The sequence below is a fragment of the Rhynchophorus ferrugineus genome, unplaced genomic scaffold, assembly GCF_030347505.1.
Source record: "Rhynchophorus ferrugineus isolate W39M unplaced genomic scaffold, kcgeb_rfMv2 rfM4, whole genome shotgun sequence".
Classification (NCBI taxonomy): Eukaryota; Metazoa; Arthropoda; class Insecta; order Coleoptera; family Curculionidae; genus Rhynchophorus; species Rhynchophorus ferrugineus.
In genome coordinates, this window is record NW_027472583.1 from 43,905,284 (window position 1) to 43,932,170 (window position 26,887).

The following is a 26,887-nucleotide window of genomic DNA, read 5'->3' on the forward strand; positions in this document are numbered from 1 at the left end:
GGTCGACAAGTGTCCAAGTACATAAAAGAACCTCTATATATATCGTACGATGTTAGTTGAATGTTGTCTCCGCGTGGTATTAAAACCACAAGAATGTTAATAATTCTAGAAAGAATGTGATATCGCCAGCGGGTTGGTGTTCGACCTTCAGCCCAATATCAGTGTTAAGTCTAACAGTGTGAAGATGGTGCCTGACTCGAATGAAACAGAAAATATCTAAGAAGAACAGTTAAATAGATTTCCTATTAAACTAAATAGTGAAAAAGAGGTGTTTCTGCAAAACAACTAAGACGCGGACCCTACTTAACTACTGGGTAGTTAGTGAATGTGTTTTGACTGTCTAAGTCCTATCTGCTGTTAAAATGTCAGGTTTGTTTTTTATTTCCTCTTATTCTATAGTTATATTTGTCTTTATATACAGCTCGAGCGATTTCCATCAATCGGGCACTAAATGATTCTATAGCAAAATAGTTACGTGTGTCAATGATACCAATATTTTAAATTTGATGCTATTATTTATATAAATGTTGGTGGTTAGTCTGGATGAAGATATAATGCAAATAAACAAATGACGTTATTTGCTCTTAAAATGTAAAAATTTTGTTATTGTTATTAATCTTAACTGTAATTATTAATATATTTTAGTATTGTAACAATGCGTTTGTCATATTAACTATAGGGAATCAAAAACAATTCAGTTCAGTGACACAAGTCAGACTATTTTCTTGGAGAATCTAGAAGTACCCTGTATTTGGCGAATTTCTTAAGTAAACATTTTTTTCTTAAGCGATTAAACGCAAAATTATTATTATGTAGGATTATTAAATTTTAAAATCGAAGAAGTATATTAAACACAAAAATGGCCTTCTATATAGATAAACAATTATTTTTCAAAATTGCGTTATTTTTATTTTTAATTTTCTGATTTTTTTTCTGATTTTTTGAAAGAACTGAAAATAGTAATTTTGATGTCAGTGATGAGGACCAGCTTGGAGAACCAAGAAGTTTAAAGACAATAATTTTTAGGTTATTAGACGACGAATCAATTGTTTTTAGGCGTTTGTATGTGATGGAAAAGATCCAGAAGTAGGAAAAATAGACCACACAATTGAGTGAAATGCTATTTCAAACCGCCTCAACTTTGCGACTTTATTGTTAGCCAAGCAGAGAAGACAAGTTTTGACGATAGTCGGTCGTTCCAAACGGTATTATTTTTTCCACAATTTCAAAGAAAATTGTCAATATATGCGTTTTTGAAGATTAATCCTAATACAGGCAAATGTATAATAATCGGATACATTTAGTTTATTAAATTACAATAACATAAACTTCAATTTAACACAATACAATTTTTTCTTTAACATATCATTTTTATGTTTCTACATAATGTCAATTATGATATTTAAGACTAATTCTTTACTATAATGTTATTTGAATTTGACCCCAATCGATTTTATATTTAATGATCTTGAACAATATAATTAAATTCAGGATTGTCGATCGGATTTATTTTATGAATACTAATTAGTTAGCATATTATGATGAAGCTTTGATGACAACAACATAATTATAATTATTTTATAAAAGGTTTCATCTTTATTAATGATGTCTCATTTTTTATTTAAGTTTTTAGTTAGTATTATGTCTTGTGGATTTAAATTCATATAGTTTTGTTTTGTTATTTTTATGGATTTATAAAAATGCCAATATTTTAGACTCTCTTAGATCTACTGATTATGAGGCGTCATCCTTGACGGATTGATAGTATCAACGTGCAATTGAGATATATAGTATTTCCTAGCCTATATGTTTACGTGACTGAGATGCTTATTCTGTGCCAAATTCTATATTGTGACATATGAACCCAAATGCGATTTATTCGGTACAAATTCATATATTTATAACACAATGAAATTATGTTTGTTCATACTTGAACAAAATTACACATATTGAAAAATTAAGCATGTTAGTGAGGCTTCAACATGAAATTGGTTGCTAATATAGTCGATGCCCTTAAAACGCAGTAACACCATCAGTTGTAAATCCTTTGGAATTAATTTATAGGCCTTATATAATAATACTATTAGCAAAATTAATAGTAGCATAAACAGGGTTTGGAAGTTTTGTTATATTCATCATTAAGTCCAAATATAGCACTCTTTAACTATTACTTGTTTCGATTTCTAAATAATACTTTCAATGAATTTAACTGTTTTTAAAATAAGCTTGCACAAGCTGTGAAAACGACTCGACTTCTTTTTCCCAAAAAGTATATAATCTCTTCACCCATTGTATCATACTTCTACCGATGGCATCATACATCATATTATATTTGAAGAATGGTAAAAAATTGCCAATATTAATGAAGTATATTCAGTTTAAATAAAATATTATAAGAAAGCTCTAAAATTGTATCAAAAAAATCCACGAGAGTTTATTAAGACTCCAAAGAAAACTCTTGGTTAAATTAACCAACTTGATTAATGCTTGCAGTTGGTTAATCCATAGATGGTACATATATCAGATTCGTGGAAAACCGTTGAAGTCATAATGGTGCTAAAGCCTGATAAAAATATAAATGAATGATACCGCCCTATTTCCTTATTGCTAGTTATTGTTAAACTATTTAAGAAACTGAATGTCAAACGCTTCAAACTTATTCTCAAGCAAAGAAAGCTAATGCCATCTCATCAGTTTGGTTTCAGGAATGAACTTCTCAACAGTTAACTAAGTACATAGAATTACAGATCTAATTGAATTTCTATATAAAATAAAGTCACTGATACCTACGTATTTCTACCGGCCATTAAAAACCTATTCGATTAATCAATACTTCCGCGTTAACCAAGAAGGAACATACTCTGATTTCAAGCCAATAAAGGTGTTCTTCAGGGCAGTGTGGTGGAGCCATTGCTTTATACCCTATACATCAGTGAGCTCCAAATATTAGCAGTAGCACAGACTGTAGAGAATTCAGTCCGGACGCTCCAATCTTCTCTTTATTCAAATTGAATAAAGCAAAATCTTCACACATTGGACTCACAAATATAGATCCACGCCGCGACGTGTCTTTATTAATGGTACACAATTTCCATATGCCAACGCAACAAAATACTTTGGTATGACATTGTGCACCAAGCTCAGATAAAAGGATTGTATAAAAATAACCGCGATGAACTCAGTGGAACATATTGGTTTCTTCGCCGAAACCCCCAACTATTTACCTACAACAGACTTATTTTATATCAGCAGCTACTGATACTAGTGGGGAGCTATGGAATTCAGCCGTGCGCCTGCGCCATTGATACAATATTCCAAAAGAAATTCCAAAGTAAGCTGTTGAAATGTATTGTGAATGCGCCTTTATATGTACGCCTTTGTGGTCTAGACATTGGTCAGGGTGCGGACACTATCAGAGTATTTGCCGATTCCCATCAAAGAAGATTCCAGAAGCACGGAAGCGTCCAGACTTCTAAATGTGAATAATGTCACTAGACGCCTCAAACGTAAAAAACCTTCCGATCTTGCAAATGTTTGAGCACTAAGTGTGGCAAAGCCTGACTGCACAGTACAATCTGTCTACACCAAATATCCAAAATATCCTTAAATAATTATTTTGATATGAGAAAAACATTTTCAATAATAATACTTTTACTACAATTTCTATAAAACAACTGTTAACTAAAAAACCGTAATAAAGGTTTTTCGTTGCGGACCAGGAAAAACTCCAACCGACAATCTAGGCCAGTTATAATATAAAATGTAGAAGGTCCAAAAATGTTGGCTTGGTAAAAGTTGGCAACAAAACAAGGGGAAAAACAATTTTGGTGCAGTTATTGAATCAGGATAAAGCCGAACGTTTTAATATTAAAATTTCGTCACAACAAAACCCGGACCATAAAAAGCAACCCTTCCATTGAGGCCCTCCACTACCGGGGTGGCGCCCGGAAAAGTCCAGAAAACGGCGAAACAGAGTGTTGTTATGGTGTAACGCTTCTGCGGGGCCTGAAAAAAAAACAGCGGTAACGAAATCACCCTGCGACATGCCGACGACGACACAGCAGGAAAAAAGGCTAACGGTTTTTTCCTTTTTTATTTTCTGTCTTATCTGCGCGTTCTGTCGTTCGGAGGTGGGGTGGGTGGTTTGATGGTGGTTAGGGGTTGAAAGGGTGGTTCTGTTCGTGAGGCAATTACCGTATTCTTGGGGAAAAAGGCGGAACAAAAGCGCCACAACTACGAGGATATCAATCAAGCGACCGTTCCTGTTTAGGAAGGAAGTGGAAGGAGGGTGAAGGCTATGGCGCGAAAAAAGGGGAAACATAATCACTCTTTTGGTAATCGGAGATAGTATGAATGGATAGTAAAGAGTTGTGTGTAATTCGACGAACAAAAAATCTTTAATATATCATCTTACTAAAATCGTAATAAATCACGTTTTTTCTTCTCGTTCTTTTTATATAATAACTAGCGGATCCAGCAGACATTGTATGGATTCGAACATCGGCTTTTTGCTTCGATAGAACAATTTGTTTTGATAATAAAGCATATACTATACGATGATCACAATAACATCCAATTAGTAATTGTTCTTATAATCGAAAACAAAATTAAAGGATAGTGTAGCGATCGCTGCGACACTTTAGGCCACCACGCATTCACCTACAGCAAGTTCAAAGGTTGGCAACGCTGGTGAATTGGTACCATGCGGTTCCCGGCTATAAGAGACCACCACGACGACGTCTTGCTCTCTTTTTTCTTTCTTTACCCCCTTGTAACAGTACCACTTCCACAAGGCTACCGTACTTCCTTTACCTTAACCTAATATCTTGTCATTTCTCCCATCGACCACATGTATCAATTTAAATTGAAATAAACAAGTATTTCTTCAACCAGTGTTTTCAGTTCTCGTGTGGATCCCTTCCAAAAAAAAATAGTAGTGAGTATTCCGATAAACGACCGCATCGACAGCCACACATTCCGACCGATGAACCGACCCGACGAACATTCCTACAATTGGTGACTCCGGCGTGATCGAAGTGCCTAAGAGGTAAACCAGCTTAACATAAGCCACTCGACAGATGCTTGACACGTGCATGGAAGGATAGCACGTGGAATGAAACCCATTAACAACACATCGTCGACGTTATTCCACGAGGCTAACACGGTGGACGAAAACCACAGAAGCCCATCATGCATAACATCAACATATGAACACTCTTGAATCACGAAACGAGACACGTAAGGCACCACACTTATAGGTACTGTGGTGACGTCAGGCTTCTTCTTCTTATCGCTTCTTCTCAGGTTGGGATTCTCATATAAGCAGACCCTGGGCGATTCACTGCCTGATTGCAGGTACACTCTGGAACCACATAGAGGTACGTTCCACGGCAGCGCCACTAGAAGTGGAGTGATGAAGCGACCACTACGACCACCACGGATTCACCTACAACAAGTTCAAAAGTTGGCAACGCTGGTGGATTAGTTCCATGGTACCGGTAACATACCGGCCACCACGACGACGTCTCTCTCTATTCTTTTCTCTACTCCCTTGTGATAGTACCACTTCCACAACACTACCGTACTTCCTTTACCTTAACCTAATATCCTATCATTTCTCCCATCGACCACATGTATCAATTTAATATCGCAATAAACAAGTTTTAATCCAACCAGTGTTTTCAGTCCTCGTGCGGATCCCATCCAAAAACAAATAGTAGTGAGTGTTCCGATAAACGATTGCATCGACACCCACACATTCCGACCGACCGACCCGACGAACATTCCAATTAATTACAATAAACAAAATCGTAGCGCCACCTACCGGGTCCAGTGAGGAATCTAAACTTTTCTCGAATCCAAATAAACACATACAAGAATTCATCAAAGTCGGTCCAACCGACCTGAGTTTAGTGACATATAAACCGACGGAACTACACACTTTGACATGTGCAATTATATGATTGGCCATCATTGTTTACGCCTCTACAACGATACGATGGATAGTCATCGATATTAGTCTTAAATGTTTTCGGAAACCGTTTCGTACACTTTTCATTCTCCATATATTGTGCCGTCATGTTTAGAGTACCGCATGAAATATGGAACATGTTACTAGTAACAGTGCCAAACAATCAATATTTCTATTGGCCGCACTTTATCCACCAACCAAACCAAATATGGCTAGCAGCAAGCAGAATATGGCTAACAAGTTATTTCGCTAAATACCTAATACTGCCTAATATAGTTTATTAACGATTTTCATATTGAATTCAGGTGCAGTGGAGATATCATGGATGTTTGACACGGCAATGACAATATTTTAATTTCTTTCCAGTTTGGATTGCATATACATGTGATAAACATACCTGGTCGATAGTATGAAAACACCAAAATCATGGCGTCTGGATTTTCGATCTACAAAGGGGTAACAATTACAGCTACATTAATAGTTGGTACATTGTATCTTCCTAAGTGCTCTCCATAAGGTGTTTTGTCTAGTTTAATGATAATTACGTAGTTCTCGATTTGCAATCTATTGGAAACGATGTTATCCCCAAAAACGTCCCCAAAGTTGCTCAAATTTCTCTCTTATCTATGTGCTCGTGGTTACATAGATAGTGTGTGGTAATTTGTAGCTTCTCGTCACCCATAAAATAGATTTGCACACATTCTAGATCTGTATCAGGCATTGAAAATAAATAACTAATTTGATAGTACTTGGCCCTGAATCTTGAATGTTGATTTTAGGGCTATCTTCATTCTGTACAATTTTTGTTGCCCAAATGATGTAGTTTGGAATGATGTCATTGTCATTCAATGGTTTTAGTAGCAGTGGCGGTTCCTCAATAAATGCAGTGCACGCGACTAACAAAGTTAATGCCTCCTCTTGAAAAAAAAAACTAATTAAATTATGTCCTGTCATTTTATTAATTCTTTTTATTTTAAAAACAATTCATCATATACTTGAAATTAATACGCAAAATCTTTGACGAATTTCTTATCTGGCGATAAACGGAAAGCTTGAAGCTATCAATTATTCCAATTATTATTGATATCAATTATTATTAGAGAAATCCAGGCTTTCGCTTTGCTATACGCTCGTCGCAAGAGTCTTTGTCACTGCACATGGGAATATCAGATCAGATTGGTCAATCCTCCGCCACCCGCACCCCGTGTTCGCCACTACAGGCCCATGTGCATATGATATGAGTGCATTTGTAGCTCGTGGATGTAAAAATCTGTGCTGAAACGGCAATTTTGATAAAATGATGGACAATTTTTTTATCCAACGTTGTGCACCCCCAAAGTATCAAACCACGCGCCACCGCTGTTAGTAGTATATTTAATATTGTAATTGAAACTTTACTTTATACGCACCAAATACCAATTGGCCTTTGTTGACAATTGTTGACGATTTTTGCATGTGACGAATAGTTAATTACCACGTCATATTCGGACGCAGTACGGTGAAGTGATGTATTAAAGCGCGACGTTATTGCAGGCGCTGTTGGTCAAGTACTCTTTGTGTGTCGATGGCTCATTGACGTCCTTCTTGTTGTCTCGATATATTGGCACAACGCCGTTCATTATGCTGCTTTAGATTTTTGTTTAAAAGGGTGTTTGCAACCTGGTCTCTTAAAATTATATCATTCGTCAGGTGTTCTTCAGGCATTCTATTTAACCGACAACTACAGACTATTTCTGCATTACGTGTACGTCTACCAGTAATTCCTGTTCATAGTCGACAATGCACCACTTTGATCTAATAAATAAACAACAAATACATATTTCACATTATACACATCACACATATTTCCCATTTTTATGTTGAAATTAACAGGAATGTAGACAAAAGTTCATTAATATAAGCATAAAATAGACAGACTTCATATCATTATGAAGCTCAATGCTCAGGTTACTCTGTTTCAAAAACATCTGCGGAGAAACATGTGTTATAATTTTCAGTTTTCTAACCTCTCAATTTACTTCCTCTGAAAAAAAAGACATTTGTTTATATCCTGAAGATTACTATGTGGGCTGAGTATTGATTCCAATATTTAACTTTCGTAATGTTAACGGATATTATCTGTGAATATAAACATATTCATATGTATTTAAAGTTAATTATAGATGTAGATTTTAATGAAAGACTTACTATTAAAATTACAATTAGGAATTGTACCTTGGTTAAGCAAAGATACTCCACATTTGGATGCATAAACATCTGGTCGGTTCGATATGCAAAACATTTCTGTTAAAAGCTTTCATAAGACCTTTCATGAAGTTTATCATTATTTACTTTTAAAACCGCACTAGAATAGAATTCCTTGGAAAGTAATTCATTTTATTTGAACCTTGACATCATGGAAAATAACATTTATACTATGATTTTGCATTTAAATAAAATATATTTATCTTAAGTGCTACAAAAATACAACTTTGACAACTTTACTTACCAATATAGGCAAAAATGGAATGGAAGTTATTTTTATTAACTTGTCACAGAGATGACAGAAAATTTCTAAATAATTTGGAAATGGAAAGCATGATTACGGATGAAACCATTTAAGCTCCCATTTTATAGTTTTATGTTTTGTGAATATAACGGAATGAAATTGACAATGACAGTATTTCAAAATATTACCATAGCAACGATTCAATTGTCATGAAAATGTCGTTCTGACAGATATACGCCACTTGATATCAAAAATATTTGAAACATTCATGGAACCTTCTCGCATCTACCGGGTCCAATTGGGAATCAAACAAAAACTCACACCAAATATTCCATCAAAATCGATCCAACCGTTTAGGAGTTTACTTACATACACATGAACAGAAGAATTTTATATATAAAAATGTTATATATAGTCAATTCAAAATAGCAGGGGAAACGTCGCAATGTTGCCGCAGCTACTTTGAGTTTTAGTACATTTAGGCTTTGACATATAAAAAAATTTTATATAAAAAAAACAATAGAACGAATAATCTATTAAATATAATTTATTTTAACATTATAGTACATCAAATGCATTTATTATCGAAGAACATAAAACTACAACTAATTTTGCAACCACAGTAATTTATAGGTTAGAGTTGTTTTATTATATATACATTGAGCTTTTTCCACACTAGTATATGTAGGGTTCTAGACGCGTTTTCGTATATAGTGGGATCCCCCGATGGCCTAGTCCACTTAATTGACAATTGTATATCTGAGTAATGTATTTTACTTTTATTAGAGAGCATATTTCTGTTTTACGCGTAGTTCTTGTTTCTTTCGATGCAACGTATCCTTGTAAAGTCATTATGATAGAACTACATTTCTCTTTAGTTTGTCCTGTTACTATCTGTATACATCTTTCTCGATAAAACAACATTTAATCACTGCATTCTCTTTAATGCATATCTGCAAAACAGTTAGTGTTATTTATCTACTCATACATGTTAACCAAACGTTCGTGTATATTCTAAACAATAACACACATGCTCATAAAGCTTTCACATTCTATAATACAATTTCCTACAATTAAAGTATATTAATTGAATACTGACCTTGGAGTCCCTGAGGAAACCACTATCCTCTTTCATCACCCTGTCTTGGTAATCGTCAGCATTGAATCATAAACCAACATTCATAAAGTTTTATTCAATCACAGTCACTTTCAGATTCACTAGTCAATTTAATAACCAAGCTATTTATTTCCAATTTATTAAAAACTTGCTCAAGATTCTACCATTTGTCAATTTCTTCTACAATGTGTCTGATCGAGCTCGTACAATTCGAAGGTTTTATTTTCGACAATGCCTCTTTCCATAAATCCAGACAGTTCTAGTTTGAATATCCTCCTCGACCTGAATATCTATTGTAATAATTCTTTGCAATACCCCATATCAACTGAATTGGATTCAAAATGCTGTAATAGTATATAATCATAATATTCAGTAATCTGATCTACTATGTATCTTTTCTCAGGCTTAATTCTAAAAAAGGAAATTACATAAAATGCAATTAAATATTTCATTTATATTTATATTTTGCAATATTTTGAAATAGTTCATTCTTTAACATGATTTCTATGAAACTTATTTTATGTACTTTAAGCCATTCCTTAATTGCACCCTTTGTTGATGAACTTGTTAGGATTTTCTCCACCAGTGTACTATATATATATATATATATATATATATATATATATATATATATATATATATATATATATATATATATATATATATATATACATAACTGATAGTTCTCCCAAGTTCTTTAAAAGCTGACTTTCAAACTACTGCAAAAGCAAGTTATGATTCATTTCTTCATGATAGTCACCCTTGGACTTAGAGAAACACTAATTCCGCACCAGGAATAAAACCATTCCTGTTTCCAGTATGAAGAATTATATGTATGCAATGAATAAATATTATGACTAAAAAAACCTAATCGATATTTATTCCAACGTTTACCTCTTTCCATGAACATTTGTTGCCTTTATACTATATTTATTATCATCTTGCCATGAGCAACCCAATGTGCCATTCTGAAATATTCATGTCTCATTTAAATATATATATTGATATATTTATTCCTTGATTTTATTATATTTTTAAAAATTGTATTATTTTGAAAGCAATCTATGGAAGTTCCATTAAACCCCTTTGTAGGTTATCTTTACACCATTTAAATCCTATATTATCCAACAATATATGAACGGATGTCCTACATCTCTCAAATAGCTGTATATCTTTTGGATTTTCATATATACTTTCCAGACTAATAATTTTCTCTGAGATAATTGTATTAAATTGTGTTTCGATAAAAACTTCATAAAATATTTTTGGAAAATCGTAAACCTGTTTAAGATCTGAAAATTTTGGTGACACTAGATAACCTGCCGACGACTGAAACCACTGTCTCAAGGAACTAAAAATGATAAAATACGTTGGTGGCAATGTCTTATATGAAATATAAGTTTGCTATTATATATCCAAATAAAAAATATCATAAAGTGACCGAAGAATTAGAGCATCAAGATATGCACCATATCAAAATTCAAAAATTGTTGAATCAAATAAAGTACTTAGAATTACTGCTTTTTTATAAGCTCAAACAGATGTTACAGGACTCAAATAGAGAAACGATTACAAAAAATCATACTAATTTTTTAAAACACCATTTGTTTTATAAAAATGTTTCGAAAAAAAATAGAGGAAATAATATTTTCATATGCTAGTATAATTATATAGTACTAACAAAAAATGTGTGTTAAATCTGTTAAAGATAGAATGACACACATATCCAGAACAAATCGTCAGCAGAATTGCAATAAAGGGATAGACACATTGGTGGTCATAATAAATGTTCAATGATGTGTGAACTATAAGCATTACTAGACCCCTATTCAACGATAATCTGCTACATTGTAGAAGACATTTTATGGAGAATAAATTTTATATATTATGGTAATAATAAGTATATTAAAAAATGCCAGGCTATGCATTATTTTAACTTATATTCTTTTTTACCATTACCTAATCAATTTTTGAAAACCTTTACCACATCATTTTAATCCAAATGTATTTTTATAGATTCTGATATCTCGAAGAAATAACTCATTGTAATGAACTAATATAAACCACGTTTTTCGAAAATAAAATTGGAAATACCAATAGGTAAACATTCAAAGAAATTTTATGTTTATTGATATTTTATTAGATGTTTCTTAAATGTACAATAAATAAATGACAAACATGAGACCATTTTTAAAGTAGTTATATACAAAATAAAAGTAAATGATCTCGCAATATTACCCTATTATTTATTATCAAAATAAATTAAATTTTTAGGAATGACTAAATCTAATATACACAATATTGAAAATCATTTGTATTCAAAATATATTTATATTGGTAATAAGATGTAGAGAAGATGTAAAATATTTTAATTAATTCCTTATTAGGGTGAAAAAATTATCAGAATACATGCGAGCACCTAATATGTTAGGCATACATCATTTACTAAATCCAATTAACATTATATAACTAGATATTGATAAAAGGGTTGGACATCTGCGTCAACCCAATTATGTTTTAATACGGCTTTTAATATTGTGGATTTATATAACTCGAGCTGAGTTCGAGATAACGGATAATAAGTATATATTACCATAATTGTCTGTATATAATGCAATTTCAAACAATAATAAAAATTGCTCCTAATTTTAAAAATAAAACTATAGATTATTGTATTGTTGTTATGTCATTTTGTGTCTTAGTGAGCCGCTGTTCCGCTTCGAGCACGTCTGCTGTAGCATCCAGTGCCCAGTAGGCATCATAACACTGTATTTTAATAATGTTTTTTTTTTGGATAATGAGTCTCCGATATGAGAAGTACACTTATGTGATTTTTTCTTAGAAATAGTTGTAGTTATAATTCTTAAAACCAACTTATCTATTTTTGTTTCTCTTTGTTCGGTTTTTAATTCTTTCCTATTTTTTTCCAACTACCTGGTTTGCCAACTGACTGAAATTGTGTTGCATTTCGGTCTAAAATTCACTAAGCAATTTCATCATGTCGACGATGGTGTTTATCGGCAGATTTTTTATTGTCTTTTTTATTTTTAACCGATGGTATTGCGATTGCTTCAGGTTTTTTGTTTTCAATAGCGAATGGCTTTGCAGAGTTTTGAGCTTTGCCAAGTTGTCTTAAACGTTGCACTTTTGTAATTTTGTTTGACTATTCTTTCTATTCGTTCGTTCTTTTTTTAGGTTCCTTAATTTTTTTGATATACTAAACATCCTTTGTAATTATCAGGGTATCCTATTTCATTACATAATGCACATGTAACAACGTTACTCCGTTTATTTCTGCATTTATTTATGTAATGTTTGTCAGAACACTTTACACATCTAGGTTATTTACTACAGAAATGTTTGATATGCCCAAACTGTAGTTAATTTACTATTACTTTAATTATATACTATTATCTATCTTTAATTTACAGTCTATTAGATAATTTATATCATAAAGGATTTTGTTGTTTTTGCTTTGTATAACATCTATGTAAAAGAGCGAATAATAAGAATTTCTCCATTTAAATTTGTGATCTTTTTCAGTACAAGTGTAAACGGTCGCGACTTCACGTCCATGAGCCTCTAGATCAGTTCTACTGGTTAACGGTAATCCTCTAATAACGACTTTATACCTTTTATATTTTTTTAATTGATATGTGTGTAATTCTAGTTTATTAAATGTATTACTTATCATGTCTTTATTTTGATTCATCTGAATGACATGTTTCTTTATATTTCTATAACTTATTTCGTTCATAACAGTAACGTTACAAATGTTTAGTGACTATATAACAAAGTTTTAAACTATATATATATATATATATATATATATATATATATATATATATATATATATGTATATATATATATATATATATATATATATATATATATATATATATATAATACAATAATGAATACAATTTTTCATATAATAGTGGTTGAATTTATTTTTAAATGCTCTCTAAAAGCACGTGTGATATAAAATATGATCGCATGAACATTCTCCTTCTCAAATTTTGTATTGTTAGAAACATATCGATGATTCGGACTGTTCTGGCGATCTATAAAAATCAGAAAGGCCTCCACTGGGGCTGCATTGCGGCTTTGCGTGCCACATTCAACCATCAGATTATGGCCTGCGTTACACGAATACTGGCTGGCTGCCTCTATTTGCAGAAACGACCACTGCCTATCGGTCGCTAAGGACCGAACAACGAAAGCACACCCTGTACGTACAACTGGTAAAGCCCTTGAATTTACCCGAAGAACCTAATAACTGGTTTAACTAAAAAATACGAATGAAAGTCACACGTTTAAAATATTTTTAGCGGGCCTATAAGTTTAACGTATAATATATTACTTTTTCCCAAAAATATATATATTTTAAAGTATATTGCGGTTTGATTAATGATGTTGGGTTATTTTCTAGGTAGATTAATTATTCCATTAGTGCACAACCTTTTTTTAATATAAAAACTGAGGCCTGACATTTTTTTGATCATTAAGAATCGTAATAAATATCAATATAAAATAGGATGTATGCATAAGCTTGTGTTTCACAACCTATATTTACATTATTATTTACTAAAAATTTTTTTTGATATATTTTCCTTATATAAGTCTCCTTTTACCAACTATTTGTTTATCTGGAAACCGAACCACGGTCCTCAGTAGTAATTCTACCGACTGGCGAGTGACCAACTTCAGAAATCATCTCAGAAGACATCCGGTCTTACCCAGCCTGGTTACTGGCCTGACTGGGATCATTTTCCTTGTCGGATTTTACACATTTGTCTAGAACATTCACAAATTTTAAACAATCACGAACATAAATTTACGACCATGCCCCAGCAGGATTCGAAACCGTGGCTATCGCAACCGTCCCATCGCCTTTACCACTGCGCCACCAAGCCGGCATTTACTAAACTTGTAGTAAGCTGTTTGCAGTGACAAAAATATTTAGTGGGCAATGGGTATAATATTGATTTATGATGGTAATATAGAGAGATTCTAAAAATAATCACTTATTATTAAAAAGTTCTAACAGTAGACTAATAATTAAGATATAATGTTATGTTATTTGTCTAATATGATTATTAACAATTTAAAGAATAAGTTTATAAAAATAGTTTTAAAAAATAACTAATGATCGGCATGTGATCGAAATTCAACTACACGTTACTTCAAGTAAGTAAGAAAATGATTTTAAAACAACATATAATTTCACCAGAACTTATTTAGACAATATTTTCAATATAAAATCAGGAGTATATTCGATATATAACATTAATTACAGCTAGCTTGGTTGGCTCAGTGGTAAAGACGAGAGGACGATCCATCCACTGTTGCGATAGTCGCGGGTTCGAATCCTGCTGAGGCATGTTCATAAATGTATGTTTGTTATTGTTTAATATTTGTGATTGTCCTAAGCAAGAATGTAAATTCCGACAAAGAAACTGGTCTCAGTCACGCCAGTAACCAGGCTGGGTAAAACCGTATGTGGATGTTTTGGGATGATTTATAGTTGGTGACTCGTCGGTAAGGTTAATGCCAAGGACCTTGGTGGAACATTAATTACAGTAACAAAAGTCCGTATATTAAATTATATGTAATCTATATCAACAACTGACACTCACTAAACTTTTTTAAATGGAATTTAATTTAATTTAGTTTCTATTAAATTTATAATCAATAAAGTAACTAAAATTTTTAAATAATTACACCGATGAACATTATAACATAAGTATCATATAACAAAGTAAGATCATTTTCAGAACAATAACGAACAAAATCAATCGCTTTATTTTTTACAATATAGAAATTATATTAAAGTAATGTACTTATAATAATTAAATGAAATATTGACTTTTCATAACATAGGCCTATAAAGTAAATAACAAAAATAATTGAAAAAAGATTACATATTTTATTGTATTAATTTTTAACGCTTTGAAATATTTACCAAAATACTGTTAATAATTCATAATTTCTTCATCTTTCATATTTGACCCATGTGTACCATCTAGGCACATCAGGTAGTTAGTTTCATTTTATCAACATATTTTTCGTTACTTCATTTTTACATTAATATAATTGTTACCTTTTTTTAATCTTATTTTTCACCTAAAATATATATTGAAAAACAACAAATTGAATATAAAGCCAGGCTTATTTCATAAAACATTGATTTATTTACGTACATTTTTTAATAAAATTGCATCGTAAGTAGCATATTTTTCCCTGTATGTAAATTTATTTATTTTAAGCTATTATTTTATGTAAAATTCTGAATTCTAGCTATATACTTTCACAGATCATATTTAATGATAAAAATTTATGCCATCGAATATGGAAACAACCAAAGAACTCTAACCATGAGGAATTATATAATATTCAAGAAAATGTGATAAGATAATGTTATAATAATGATTATATATATATATATATATATATATATATATATATATATATATATATATGTATGTATATATATATATATATATATGTATGTATATATATATATATATATATATATATATATATATATATATGTATGTATATATATATATATATATATATATATATATATATATATATATGTATATATATATATATATATATGTATGTATATATATATATATATATATATATATATATATATATATATATATATATGTATGTATATATATATATATATATATATATATATATATATATATGTATGTATGTATATATATATATATACATATATATGTATATATATGAATAAATGCGCATGCACGTCAAGGTCCTTCTACTATCGTCTGTATCGTTTAGTCCACCCATATCTAGCATTCTATACTAACAAGGGACAATGAATCAGAATTCCATGTATTTTTTCCGTTCATTTTTCTATCAATTTGACGATATTGTAATTTGTCAGTAGAACTAGAGTTAATCAACTGCAGTTATCTAAATGTTATTGGAGCTGGGTTTTCATCCAGTAAATAGTTATTTTCTATTTCCATTATGACCGTCGAAGCCGTTTTTTACCATTGACATCAAAATCGCATATCAAAAATTAATATTGTTTAATGACTATTAGCAGCAAATTTCTACAAATCCAGAAACAAAAGTAAACAAAAAAAACAATTTCCTATTCTGGAATATGATTAGAACAACATTAAAAAATAAAATTTAGTACCAGTATCACGTTTTTATTTCTGCTATTAGTCATTTGTGGGCAAATTATTTTTATTCTTGAATTTCAAAAAATCTGTCGAACAGATACATTAATTGTTTTTGAATATTTTGCAATATTTAATTTAAGTGAAACTAGCCGTTGCGAGCAATTTCAAAAGCCTATAGGCAGACCGAAAATGTATGAATACGCCCTAATTAAAAGCTCAAACGGATCTAGATTATAATGAAATCAATATAAGAAAATCAGAATGGTCGAACCGAATAGTTTTGCAACATGAGATTTGGTCACATTTTGTTAAATTTGCGAACTAAACTCTACGCACCTTACATGAAAACTAAAAAATCAATTTTTGGATTACATAATAGACGACCAAAATTAAAAGCTCAAATCTTATTTGTAGACCCTATGTAATTGGTTCAGATAAATCATCTTCTTGAATAAATTCCTTTTAAACATTATATTAACATACAATTTGTTGCTGCCAAAATTGTTGATTAAAAAAAATAGTCTTTTTCTCTTTTAATAAATCAATATCATAATCTATAAGCATTCAAATTCTGACAACTCTAATATTAGTGAGAACTTATTAAGTTTACAGACTGTCTCAATTTTAATATTCTTCTTTCAACAAGTGATGATACATATATTACTAAATCGATTACGTGGAAAGGTTCTTTGAATCAAAGAATTTCTACTACAATAAATAACGTATTAGGAGCGCCACACTAATCCACCTACCACCTCGTCCTTTGGAGTTTATTAACCGCCAACGTTAGGGGTTTTTACCGGCGATTGTAGCGCGACGAGCGGTACGTTTTAAAACAAACCAATTTTTAATGCTTACAAAAACAAAAGAACGGGGCTGGTTTATATATAGACACTGGGTTAAGGTCGATTCATAAAATAGCTGGGCTTTTTGCTGCTGCTCGGCGAGGGTTTTTCATGAAAAATCGTAGTGATATGGCAAATGCGTCGAAATATTTTAGTTTATTAAAAATATGTATTAGAAAGGAGCATACGGCATAAGCTTTAAAAAATGCTTAATTATAATATATCTAATATGAAATAAAATAGTAATCACCATTAATTTACTCAGATTCTCGAAATCTTTAAATGAATTTGTCTGTTATTTTAGATTTAAATTCAGGTGAATATTGCAGAAATAGATTCAAAAATTTATTTTTAATACAACCCCATAAATATCTGCAGGGGTTAAATATAAATCTACGATGGTCTCTCAATATCAATGTGTTGATACGAGAACTTAATGTATCAGAGAACTCTATGTTGTTGAAATACTTTACTTTTCTTTTACTTCTCTTTTCTACGACAACAATATCAATTTTGTAAGGATGGAAATGAACATCTGCCCAATAATCTTAAGAACTGTAGATACGCTCAAGTTGCTGCTCAAGAATAACTTATAGTTTTTATTAGATGAAATCTGAAACACCATGTGCATTTAGTTGTACGCACAAGAGAAAGAAGGAATATAAAAATAATACTAAACTAAAATTTGTAACAAAAATATAACTTAAGAATCTATTAAAAGGGTATGGTTTTAATATATTGTATCTCTCAAATAGCTCCAATAGGATGTTAACATCCCATACTAAACAACTTGTTTAACAGTTCTGTAAACAGCTGACTCAATTTTGTTTGAAATCACGTCCATAATGTAAAAATAGACACCAGCAAAGAGAAAATACATTATATATTACAATTCCTAAAGGATAAATAAAGATAAAGTAGGATAGGCAAGTCGGATAGCTGTAAACGTAAATAATATTTATGGTTTTAACATTGACGGAACCAAGAAAATGATCCCAGCCACGCCAGTAATCAGGCTGGTTGAGATTAAATGTCTTCTGGAATGATTTCTAAAGTTGGTCAGTCGCTAGTCTGTAGGCTTAACGCCGAGGGCCGAAACTGTAGGTCCAGTCCAGATAAACGACTAGTTGGTGAAAGAAGACTTTAAAATATATATAAAAAGTAACACATTATTAATTGATAATTAGTTTTATTCTCAATTCATATTTGGCATTTATGCGTATATTACTGTAAATTGAAATAAAACATATGAATTGTGGCAGAAAATGTATTCATAATAAATTAATTATGCACTACAAATTATAAAATAATATTTGAAGAAATTGAACTTCTCTATATATAGATTGGTGGTAAAGCTTTTAAAATATGTACTATATTATTTTTCTTATTATATTCGTTTTTATTAACTGTTTGAAATTTCTATAAAGCAAAAGAAAATATATTACTAAAGTATGTAACATATTGTGATAAATATTTAATTTTTGGAGCCCTTTTTTATATTAGGAATAATATAAATACAAGATTAATTAAAATTAAATTCTAAATTAAGCTTTAGACTATTAAAGTTGGAGCTTTGATACAGTGATTTGGAATGGTACTTAGAAAAACTTAAAATAACAATATCTTACTTATTAGTACGATATCATTATTGGTAGAAATTATAATAATTCTTATTAGACTATAAACTACAGGTGCCAAATAAGCAGTCGCACAATCTAAGTAATAAGTTGGCCATAAATAGGTTCAAAAGATGAAAAATACAAAGAAAATTTAAATTGGCCTTCAAGAGATTAAGAGTGTCTAGAAATCTGATTCGATTTCATTAACCCCATTCACGAAATTTTCTTATAAAGAGGTTGTTAGAGTATCGTTCAAAGTATCATTCTTCTACGAATTTTCCTTAACACAGATTGAGATAAAATATTTTTGAAATCCTTTCAATAACTTACCCTTGTTTAAAATTAGTGATAGATACGGTAAGATACTTATTCAATATTTTTTATTTAAATTAATTTATAAGGGAAATTTAAAGAGCAATTAGTTCATCTACATGTATTGTGTATAATAATCGATTCATATTTCAGAATATATGAGGCGCAAGGGCAACAACAGGCGTTATAACAGCAACGGCAGGAATGTTTTCGAAAACGTTACGGAAGTATGGGTAGATAATAGATTTATAGGCAAAATTTTAGGTTAGCATGAAAAAAAACAATTATATCTATATAGGGAAAGGGGACGCCAGTATTAAAGAATTACAGCGACAAACAGGAGCCCGTGTCCAGGTTACCAGTCAAGGTGATGGAAACAAAACCCTAATACAAGTAATTGGTTCCAACGAAGCAACTAATAAGGCACAAAAAATACTTGTCAAAAAAACTCGACATCGACTAACACCTCTTGTACCAGAGCCAGCAACTGCAGCAGCACCACGTGTTATTGAGCCCCCCAAAATAAGTCCTCCCAAGAAAGATTATTTCGACTTAGATGAGCGCGTAATTTTCTTATATATAACTCGTCAATTGAAAAGTCCCCGGCCTGATACATAGATGGCGCTGCTAGAGTTACATGCATATGTTTTTTAGTTAGCCCTAATCTTCAAAAGATGTGTGTATAAATTTGACAGCTGTTGGATCATTAGTTTGTAAATTATAACATTTTGAGTGAAGCAACTTTTGTTATTGTGAAAAATATGGATAAAAAGAATTTCACGTGTTGATAAAATATAGTTTTTGAAGGAAAAAATACAGTTGAAGCAAAAAGCTCGGCTTATTGCCGAGTTTCCGGACAGTGTCCCAGGAAAATCAACCATCGAGGATTGCTATGCGAAGTTTAGATGTGGTGAAATGAGCGCCGAAGACGGTTAATAGCAGGCACTCTATAGATATCAAGGTGTACATCATATCATTCACGAATATTTGGGTATGAGAAAGCTCTGTGCAAACTGGCTGCCGCGCGAGCACACTTTTGACCAAAAACAACGACGAGTTGATGATTCGGAGCAGTATTTGAAGATTATCAAGCATAATAAACTCCAGTTTTTGCGTCGATTTGTGACAATGGATGAAACATGGCTCCATCATTTCACTCCGAAGACCAACCGACAGTTATCTGAGTGGACTGCACACGATGAACCTATTACATAGAACAGCAGCTATTATATAGCGCTATTGGACCGTTTGAAGGAACAAATGGCCGGAAAACGACCGCATTTGAAGAAACAGAAGGTGTTGCTTCACCAAGACAATGCACCGTGTCACAAGTCAGTGAAAACGATAGCAAAAATCCATGAATGTATGATGAATGAATGTATTCTCCAGATCTGCCCCCCAGCGACTATTTCCCGTTCTCAGTTCTCAAAAGAGAGCTGGCTGGGAAGAAATTTTCAGAAAGAGGTGATCGCTGAAACTGAGGCCTATTTTGAAGTAAAGGACAAATCGTACTATAAAAATGGTATCAAAAAGTTGGAGGGTCGCTATAATCAGTGTACTACCCTTGAAGGGAATTATGTTGAATAAAAAAAAATAATTTTGCCAAAAAAATTTGTTTTATTATGGTAGGCCGGGGACTTTTCCATTGACCAATCCATTTCATTTCCATGAAAGCCAATCTGGGTTACATTATATTATGTATTATCTTATCATATGATAACTAACGATATTACTAAAAATTATTGTATTAAAAGTACTTGTCCATGAGTAATTAATAAATACATTATTGTATATTCTATGTTGACAGGGTAAAATTAATTTTCAAACAGCTAATACAATTTGAATACATAATTTTATAATACTATGACCTATCTGGAATATCCCTCTTAACTTTGTGAATTTTTGCTTTATAGATTTATTCTTATAGAGATTTTCCTGTATAGGCAAAATTGACATAAACATATATATAGACATTTGTTCTCATATAAATCAAGTCTCCCTTTTTTAGTCAATTTCTTAAATTTATTTACTGAACTCTGCATTTTCATTACTGGTTCCTTATGGGCTTTTCTATAGGCATTACAATGTCAGCAAAAGTAGCTATATACTACCTCATGTAAACACCTAAGATTCTATCTGAAATAAAATATTCTAATAATTTAATATCTCATCAAGGGCCTGCACCACTTGTAGTCTTGTAGTCATTTGATACAGTCGTAAATCAAGATTAATTTATTTTTTATCAGCTGAAAAGGGAAGAAGAATATTGGTCCCAATTTCCCGAAATTAAGAAAAATTTTTATGAGGAGCATCCTGAAGTAAGCGCATTAACAGAAAAAAGTGTTGCCCAAATAAGATACATGAAAAATAATATAGGTAAGTGGTCATTGGTATTGCTCAAACCGGGTCCGGAAAAACGCTGGCGTTCTTATTACCAGCGTTCATTCACATTGATGGACAAACGATGCCGAAAGAAGAAAGACGCGGACCGGCCGTCGTAGTTGTGGCTCCCACCCGAGAACTGGTTATTCAAATAAATAAAGAAATGAATAAATATCAGTACCGCGGAATTACTTCGTAAGTTTTTTCGTGAGCTACAGTCTCGTGCAAACATTTAAATGAGATTATCTTCTTACAGATGCTGCGTGTACGGTGGTGTGGACCGCAAGAAAGAAGTTGCCGCTCTACAGGAAGGTGTAGATATCGTCATAGCAACCCCCGGAAGAATGAAGGATTTGATGAATTCAGGTTAGAACTTCGACTTATTTAAATGTCGTTTCGACTATGACATGCATATTACCATTTTAGGTGAATTATATATCGAAAATATAACTTACCTGATATTAGACGAGGCAGATCGGATGTTAGATATGGGGTTCGAACCACAAATAAGACGAGTGCTTTATGGTATCAGGCCCACGAGACAAACCGTGATGACGAGCGCTACATGGCCCTCGGGCTTAAGACGCCTGGCCGCTAGCTATACAAAAGATCCAATACAAGTTTACGTCGGTTCTTTAGATCTAACAGCAACATATTCAGTCAAGCAGACCTGTATAGTGTGTAAAGAAAGCGAAAAAGAGGATATATTCTTCGATTTATTAGATGACATGGGTCCTAACGATAAAGTGATGGTCTTCTGCGGTACGAAAGGAAAAACTGATTACATTTCTGTCGAGTGTATTATGAGGCGACTACCCAGTGCTTCAATACACAGCGGCAAGGTGCAAGAAGAGCGTGAACAAGCCATTAACGATATCATGGACGGAACCGCAAGCATTTTGATTGCCACAGATGTAGTTTCCAGGGGCTTAGATGTCGGAGATGTACCGTAAGTGTAATAAAATGTTCCCTCTTGAGCAAAGTTAATTGTTTCTTTATTACCAGGCATGTGATCAACTACGATTTCCCTAAATATATGGAAGAATATGTCCATAGAATTGGCCGAACGGGAAGAGCTGGCAAAACAGGTGAATCGATAAGCTTCCTCACCAAAGAGGATTCGGCGAATGCATCTGAACTTATAGAAATACTGGAAGAGGCAAATCAGACAGTGTATTGGCAACCGCGAAATAATATTTTTATTAATTATTTGTTCGATTCTTAACAACAGGATGTACCGAAGAGTTTATGCGACCTAGCGGAACGATATAGCAAACGAAACAGGAATAAAAGTGAGGACGAAAATTTGCCAAAAAGGAAATCCTTGACCTTGGGAGAATTATGTGGTTGGTAATGAAAACTAAGAATATGACTGATGATCTTAATCTAACCATAATAATTACTATCTTGTAAGTGAATGTTATTAATATGAAAATTAATCATCTCTAGAATAAACATCGTTAATTTATATAATTTCTTTAGTTCAATCCTTATCATTTTTCGTTTCTGTTTTTAACCGACTTCTAAAAAGTAGAATGTTCTAGGTTCGGCTTTATATTTTTTTTAATGTATGTTAGCCGATTTCTCCATTATGGACCGATTTTCAAAATTATTTTATTATTTGAAAGAGTGCACTTCCGAGATGGTCCCATTGGAACCAAGTCAGTATCTGATAGGGAGAAGATGGAGAAATCGAGAGAAGATCTCTAATTTCAGAGGCACATATAAATTTTATATATTTTTTTATCTAAAATAATCAGATATTGTATATGTTATTGCTGAACTGATGTAACGAAAAATCGGAAGTAGTTCAGTGAAAAGCCATTCAGTTTGCTTTTAAAATACTAACGTTATAAAATGGGAAGTCAATGATTATTGTAAATAGATAAATAGATTTAGGTAGGTATTAAGCTAAATTATGTGGATATAATAGAATATAAAATACGTGTAATGGATAGTTTAAATAAGTTTTTCGTTTATTTTTATTTAGTTCTTACAACGATTATTAGGTACATATTTTAAAATGTTTTTTTTGTATTAATAATGTAAGTTTGATTATATTTTACTTTTTAGCCAGTTCCTTATTAATTTTTTGAAGTCGGTTCAATTTTTTTGTTAAAATTATATTACTTTGTTATGCATATAGCAAAGCTAGTAATACTTTTACAATAATACTACCAGATCCGGTAGGTGTTTTCCTATTCAAAGGTCATTTTGATATCATGGCAATGCATTCTTGCTCGATCTGGTAATAACAAGACGTTAATTCCGTCCCAACTTGGATTGCAGCAACTGCCATGAACTGATTTAGTAGACCGTATGAGTGCACACATGAAAGTCATGACATCTTGAATATTACGCGGGCTGTCAGTATATGATTATGGAAGGATATATGCGGTACTGATATCAATTGTTCCATCCACGTGATTGGTGATAATATTAGGGGAATATTATCGTAATTGCTCACATTAAATTTTCGTACACGTATCAACAATGTATTGATCAATATACTACTGCCACGGACCATCAATCGGGATGCGTGGAAGTTCATAGTGTTAATATTTATGTTAATTTCTCCGTCTGAATAATAAAAAGATAAACAAGATACAAAGATACATATGAAAAACATTACATCTGTCACTGGATTTTCTTTGTTTTGATGATTAAATATTCTTCTTTCCAAAATTCCTATTAATGGATATTGCAAATCATCTTAAACCATGATTGCCTTAGATCATCTGCACCATCTTATCTCTGTATTGTATACTTATATATCGACGTTTAAATGAGTCGTCAGTTATAACAATTACAACTTCATTAACATTTGGCACATTGTATCATCGTGCTCTTCAAAGGGTACCTTGTCTGTTTAATAATAATAATAATGTAGTTGTCGTTTAGCAATTTGTAATTATTTATTAAAGACCTGTCACGTCCGATTTGAAATCATGTTAACTGTAATGAACTGAATTATCAAAAAGCTTCTGAAAAAAAGAGATTATTCAATATAAGCATATTCATTAGCAAGATATTATAATTAGTACACCCTATCTAAAACAAGTTGACAACGATTACTTTTGAACTGAATTTAATTTCTAATTTGAACCACGGGACGTATGTAATAGATTTGATACTATATTTGTAATAGAATTTACAAGTTAATACAAATGATTTTGTAATAAAATTCAACGCCCTGTAAATACATATATATTTTCTTGTTATTTTACTCAAGTAGGTGAAACCGAGGAAATGTTTTGCGTGGTCCAACTAAAGCTGGCTCTAAGGCCACTTTTTGATTGATTTATTCGAATTGGCCTACAAAGGCTTTTGATTGGCTTATTTCTATAACGCAATTGTTTGTTTGGGTTTGTCTATGATGCCATTCTTGAATTCAGAATTTATGTGCCTTAATTATAATCACTATTATTTGATTACAATGTATCTTCATTCTCAAAAATATTGTATATCTAATGTAAGTGCGAGAATAAAAAAACAGACGTCGTTTTCCTTGGAAGAAACAACCCCTGTTGAGCTTGATTATATAGACAAGAGGTTATCATGCTTGTTTTATTATATTGTCAATAGATTCTTAAGCTGTCTGTTAATTCGGCTTTACCATAATAAGAACAGTAATTTTGATATATACCATACATTTTATCATATATCTCCATTTTGACGTATATAATACGATTTAACCGTTTTAATTATCCGCGCCACAATTTTCACAGTAACATTGTACAAATAATTATAACTTACGTCAATACATTTTTGCGTTGAACAAGTAAGTAAAATACTAAAAGACACAGACTTTCATATGTGTTGCTTTGCTTTCAGTTTGAGGGAACAAAAAAACTAATTGATAGCATTAAAGAAATATGAAAAAAGGAAAAAGCGCTATAGACAAATTTGATTATATTTGCCAGGAGATATGTTGTGTTTTCAATTATATTGCAGCCTTTTTGATATTCACATTTAATTATTATATATATTTAATTATTATATATTATATATAGAGTTAGAATAGTAACTAGAATAATATTTAGATTATAATATTTAGATTAGTGTACATAAAATCACTTACTGAAGTTATCTTTTACATGTTAGGATGGTTATATTATATAACAGAAATCAAACAATAATACTTATTGCCCACGGACAGATTGTTGACATTCCAAGAGATTAAAAAAAAGAAGAACGTGAAATCAATTGTTGGTCACGTGATGTGTATGAAATACTGGAGCAATGAAATGTTTTTCTAGTGTACACTCTACATGTGCCTGTAATGGCAATTTTAACTAACCAATATAATGCAGAGAAATGGCCTTCTCAGCGCATTCCTGCTGAGACCACGCAAAACAAATCTGAAATTATTTGTATTAAGTTAACACTTTATATATATATTATACTTTATGGTGGGTATTTGTTAAACTATTTTCAAAAATATATAGAGATAGTGTTGGATATATCAAAGATGATTGAAATGTGAAAAATTGAAATCATTATATACATATATATATATATATATATATATATATATATATATATATATATATATATATATATATATATATATATATATATATATATATATATATATATATATATATATATATATAGATAATAGGGGTCAAAGTTTCGCTATCTCCAATATCTAGATGGGGTTATAATCGCTTATACAAGTAATTTGATCAAATCTCAATTATAGGTATCTGTAATGAAAAAATATAAGATTTTGCTGTTGGTTGTTAATTCTAAACAGATATTTTAAAAAATAAAATGTACAGCTATTTATGTAAAATATGAATATTTTAAGCTTTACGGTATATAAATAATTAAAAATATTTAAAAAGACGTTATAAATGACTATTTGAATATATTTGCATGTAACAAACAGTGTTTAAATCAATTGTTATTTTAAGTGTTATATATATATATATATATATATATATATATATTGTGTGCATATCACCAATAGTTATAT

At 31.4% G+C, this 26,887-nt stretch overlaps 1 protein-coding gene and 1 pseudogene across 2 annotated transcripts in view; one reads left to right on the forward strand and one right to left on the reverse strand.

Moving 5' to 3' along the window:
* The window catches only part of LOC143195345 (sodium channel protein 60E), a 301,968-nt gene that overhangs the window by 233,438 nt on the left and 41,643 nt on the right, over positions 1 to 26,887 (reverse strand).
* Positions 75 to 23,379, forward strand: LOC143195092 (putative ATP-dependent RNA helicase DDX43; annotated as a pseudogene). The gene is made up of 6 exons (XR_013005470.1): positions 75 to 369; positions 19,678 to 20,088; positions 21,771 to 22,101; positions 22,163 to 22,272; positions 22,333 to 22,855; positions 22,912 to 23,379. The product of XR_013005470.1 is annotated as a putative ATP-dependent RNA helicase DDX43 (transcript).